The 5,724-nt window shown below is 36.9% G+C and overlaps 1 pseudogene across 1 annotated transcript; it reads left to right on the forward strand.

Moving 5' to 3' along the window:
• The first annotated feature begins 507 nt into the window (after nucleotides 1–507).
• LOC311597102 (nucleophosmin-like) lies at nucleotides 508–1,355 on the forward strand (annotated as a pseudogene). Its single transcript has one exon. The product of its transcript is annotated as a nucleophosmin-like (transcript).
• The last annotated feature ends 4,369 nt before the right edge of the window (nucleotides 1,356–5,724 follow it).

Here is a 5,724-nt window from a genome sequence, read left to right on the forward strand (position 1 = left end):
TTGTTTGGGGGACAAGGTCTCCCTATGTAACCTTAACTTTCTTCAAATTCCAGAGTGTTTGGCAATAAAGTTGTATGTCACAATGTAAATAGAGAGAAATTTAAGAAAATTATAGTATAGCCAGTGGATGTAAACAGAAAAATATTTAAAATACTATTTATACATATTTTAAATAATCAATGTGCATGGTATGTTAGGAAAAAGTTACAAAATTTATGTATTATATGTGAATGTTTATGACAGTTTATTTTTAACGTCATAAAACTATAAACTATCCAAATGTTCCTCAGAAGATGAACAGATAAAGAAATAAATAATAAGATAAATAATTTTTATGGAAATTCTCTGAGATGCATTTTGACTGTTTATGGTTTGGGGTATTAAGAAAAAAAGAGCATTGGCCTGATTCCATCCTGCATGTCTGTTCTGAGGAGCAGTAGGTAGCTTTCTCCGTCCAACTTCTCTCACAGCAAAGTGCATGCCTCCACCCCATGGAAGACTAATGAACATGGACGTGAGTCCTCCAAGACTTCAGAACTACCTTTTTGGTTGTGAACTAAAGACTGACAAAGATTATCATTTCAAAGTGGATAATGATGAAAATGAGCACTAGTTATCATTAAGAACAATCAGCTTAGGGGCAGGCGCAAAAGAAAAATTACCCATCACAGAGACAGAAGCAATGAACTATGAAGGTAGTCCAATTAAAGTAACACTGGCAACTTTTAAAATGTCTGTACAACCAATGGTTTCCCTTGGGGGCTTTGAAATTACACCACCTGTGGCCTTAAGGTTGAAGTGTGGGTCAGGGCCTGTGAACATTAGTGTACAGCACCTAGTAACTGTGGAGTTAAGATGCAGAGTCTGAGGATGAAGCTGAGGAAGATGTAAATCTCCTAAGTATGACAGGAAAGCAATCTGCCCCTGAAGGTGGTAACAATGTCCTACAGAAAATGAAGATGATGACGATGATAGTGAAGATGATGAGGAAGATGACGATGAGGATGAGGATTTTGATGAGGAAACTGAAGAAAAGTTCCAGTGAAGAAATCTGTATGACATACACCAGCAAAAAAATGCACAAAAATCAAACCAAAATGGAAAAGACTTAAAACCATCAACACCAAAATCAAAGTGTCAAGAGCCCTTCAAAAAATGGGGAAAAAAACCTCCTAAAACACCGAAAGGACCCAGCTCTGTAGAAGACATTAAGGCAAAAATGCAAGCAAATATAGAAAAAAGGTGGTTCTCTTCCCAAAGTGGAAGCCAAGTTCATAATTATGTGAAGAATTGCTTCTGGATGACTAACCAAAAGGTTGTTAAAAGATCTCTGGCAATGGAAGAAGTCTTTTTAAGAAAATGGTTTAAGTAGTTTGAAATATTCTGGCTTACTTCATTTCTGTAACAGTTAATAATATCTGGCTGTCCTTTTTATAATGTGAAGTAAGAACTTTCTTTACTGTGTTTGATAAATGTTGTCCAGGTTCAGTTGCCAAGAATGTGTTGTCTAAAATGCCTGTTTAGTTTACAAGAGTGGACAGGACATAGTAATAGTGGTAGTCAAACGTGAAACTGGTAGGGAGACAAAAGTATACATGTGAAATAAACTCAGTATTTTAATAAAGTAAAAAAAAAAGAATAAATGAACAAAAAGTAATTAACCCCTGATGAATAAATAAAATATATTTATTTAGTGGGCATTTGTGATATGTGAAACTATGTGTGCATGTTAACATGTATACAGGTGCATAATTGTATGTCTGCACATGTGTGAACACATGTGTGGAAGCCAGAGGACAACCTCATTCCCCTTCCTCAGAGAGCATCCACTTTGATTTTTTGAGACAGAATCTACTGAATTAGGAGCTGTGGTTGCTGACTAGACTGAGCCTCTTGCTGGTAAACCATATTTGTCCCCATCTCTCAAACATAAGCATTTTAATTTTGTATAAATTCCTATATCTTGATAAAGATTGTAGCTACATGACAGTATTTTTTGATTTAAAAAAATCATGAAATTTTAGAGGCTAGCATGATGGTTAAGTATGTGAAGTGCTTGCTGTGCAAGCATAGGATATAATTTCAATCTACTACTACTACTACTACTACTACTACTACTACTACTAATAATAATAATAATAATAATAATAAAAAGAAGAAGAACAAGAACAAGAACAAAAAGAACAACAAGAAGAAGAAGAACAAAAACAAGAAGAAGAATCATTCATTTTGATCACACATACCTATAATCATAGCATAGGGGCAATAGAAGTGTCTCTCAGGCTTGCTGTCTAGCTACTTTTGCTGAATTGTCATCTAGATTCAATGGGAAAGCTTATCTCAAAATATAAAGTAGAAGGCAATGGAAGATCAAGCCTTTGATCTCTGACTCCACACACATGTGCACGCACATACCTGCTCACATAGTACATACACATATGTAAAATCATATACTTAGAACTTTATTAATTTATTATAATATATTTTACTCTATAATAAAACACTTACAAAATTGCCTTCAATGTAGTATGCTGCTCTATTTTTTTGTTTGTTGAAGTTACTATAATAAAATGTCATAAACTAGACAGTTTATAAACAACAATACCTTATGCTTGAGAGTTTGGGAGACCAAGAAGCACCAAATCCATGCACTTGAATATTTGGAATGTGACGAGAGCTTACATTCTGGCTCACCAGTAGAATTTTATGCTGTATGTTCCATATCAGATGGGCAATTGAGATGTTATTTGTGTTTTTATCATTCCATTTGTGTTTTCCCAATAATTACTAATAACTCTGTAAAGGCCCCACCTCCCAATGTTATTATTTAAGGTTAGGTAGGCTTTCAGCATATGGACTTCAGGGCAATGCAAGTATCAACCAACAGAATACTAATTCAGTTTTGTAAAATGAACAGAAAGATGGGTAAACACAAACAAATATTTATTATTCATACCTCTGAAATGATAGGTAATTTCTGTGTGTGAATTGTTAAAGTACTGAAAGCATATTTTAAATTTTATATATCTATATACTCTATCTCTTGACTTCCTGTTGTTACCTGGTCCATCTACTCATTTAGCTCCTACATCCCTCACTGATTTTACCACTCTATGTTTGGCTGTTATGAAGAGCTCCAGCTAGGTATAGATGGATAACACTTCGTTGTGTTTGAAAGGCCCTGTCACTCTAACAATTCTGAATTTCACCAAGCATTCCTCTGGTAAGTTTTGCAGGCTCCCTTACTCCTTCCTTGTTTAAAGACAGTCACTTCATACAAAGGTCATAATGTACTGTGCATTTCAAGAAATCGTGCATGTTGACTGCTAAGGGGGTGCTAAATATTCATTTTGTTAGCATCAGAGAATAAGACTACTGATTACCTAGTATTTTGTGTACATGTTTGTCCACTACACACATAACTTGAATGGCACTGATGCTGTCTCTGGTATCTCAATGAACATAACAATGACATCAACTACCATCACTAAAACATGAAAGAAAAAGAATCTGAAAGGAGTGATATTGTTAATAATAAGACCGCTGAGTAGCTATGTGTTTATAAAACACCTCATATGTATGAAAAGTAATCCTTTGGGATAGCTAAGGAAAATGATGTATTTCAATCTTGCAGATGCAAACACAGACTCAAAAGGATGATTGCACTCTCAAAGGTAGCATGAATACCTAATAGTCCGAAAATATCACCTCCCACAGAATGTGCTTAGTGTCAATGAGTATTAAAATATCCCTTCTCTTTACCCATGCATTTCTGTATATGACAATTTTCTTATCAGAACTGAGTGAGCATACAGAGATTTTATAGTAGTTTCAGAGTGTTTGTTATTTTTTCTTGTCATTAAGACCAAATATCTAACAAGAAGCAAATAAAGTGAAAATGGTTTCTTTGCTCACCACTTCAGAAGAGGCAGTGGGTTTTTCTCTGTCTCTGTCTCTGTCTCTGTCTCTGTCTCTGTCTCTGTCTCTGTCTCTGTCTCTGTCTCTCTCTCTGTGTGTCTTTCTCCTTCTGTCCCTCCCTCCCTCCCTCCCTCCCTCCCTCCCAGGTTTCTCTGTGTAGCTCCATCTGTCCTGGAACTCATTACACAGACCAGGCTGTCCTTCAATTCACAGTGATCCTCCTGCCTCTGCCTCCTGAGGGCTAGGATTAAAGACATGTGTTATCATGTCTGGCCAAGCACAGCAATTCTTAAGTCATGCTATGATGTAAAGAGAGAATATTAATGCTGTGAAGTATGCCATTATAGCAAGGTTGGGTGGTTTTGTTCCTGTCTATCAGTCTTTCTCCACGGCCACAGAAAGGGTGATTAAACAAACAAGTATTATTTATGCAGCAAGAAGAAAGCTTGCTTTAAAAAGACTGGACTTGTTGAATGTGATTTCCAGTTTACACTCATGAAACAAAAATAGCTTTGGCAGCTACCCTCCTAAAATGAGCAGTACTCTCCAATAGCCCAGATAGGATCAAAGTAGAAGAATCCAGCAGATAAGTGAGATCAGTTTTCCTATGGCAATGAGGCTATTGCTGCTGCTGCTGCATCCATGGCTTTCAGACTCCAGCTTCCTCAGCCTTTTTTCACCCATTCACTTCTATTGGGTAACTCTGAGCTTATTTCTAATAGTCGCTTCATGGCTTTACAAGTGGTCAGAGCTGCTGATAATTTTTTCCCCTTGACAGGATGAGTATCTCTTTTCTACACTGTGAGAACTAGTCCTTAGGAAGGAGGCTTCCAAGGCAGTATCAACTCAATTTCTCAACGTGGTGGTTTTTGCCAGAGAATAAGGAAGCTTCATTTTGCCAAAACGTTTGTCAAATGGTCTTACCTTGATGTTCTTGCAGGCAGCCAAGGATAATGCCAATAGCCCATATTGTTTCGGGGGTCTCTTGGAACCCATGACCAAAAGTAAAGGGAAGCAGTTCCCCACTTGGCAGTTATTTGGGGTTTGTTGTTGTTTGTTTGTTTTGTTTTTGATCAATAGCCTATGGTTTCTGGACTATACATTGTCCCACCATATGGAGGAACTGTGTTGAAAAAAAAATATATATATACACGTGTGTGTGTGTGTGTGTGTGTGTGTGTGTGTGTGTTTGTGGACATACAACTTTATAACATAATTGGCTTCCTCATGGCTTGTCCTGATTCCTTTAGCTATTATTTATTTTTTCTCTTTCCCCATCCATCAGAATTCCCTCCTCCTCACTTATCCAGTTAAGTGTCCCCATTTCTGCCTTTCCTCCTTCACAACACATGTGTCCTGCTTCCTCACCCCTTCCCAGGCCACCCCTGAGGACTTCTCTTCCCCTTTCCTGTCTACTTTCCTGGCTTTGATGGTTGCTTCAGGCAACAAAAGGAAACCTGATCTAGAATCCACACATAGGAGAAAACATGAGCAGCTTATTTTTATGTTAGTGAGAAACTTCTCCAATGATTGACACAGTGGCTAAACTAGCTTACATTCCTACCAACAGTGAATAAGGCCTTCCCTTTCTCCATACCCTGGCTAGCATTTGTTGTCCATTGTTCCCTTGATGGCTTGAGAGAGAAAGATTCTCAAAGTAGTTTTAATTTATATTTCTCTGATGGTTAAAATTGGTGTGCAATTTGAAAATATTTATTGACCATTTTAGTTCTTCTTTTGAGAACTCTTGTGAAGTTCATTTTCCATTTTCGATTGGGTTGTTTTTCTCTTCTTTAGTTTTCTTTT

The sequence above is a fragment of the Acomys minous genome (assembly GCF_964271855.1).
Source record: "Acomys minous genome assembly, chromosome: 1".
Lineage (NCBI taxonomy): Eukaryota > Metazoa > Chordata > Mammalia > Rodentia > Muridae > Acomys > Acomys minous.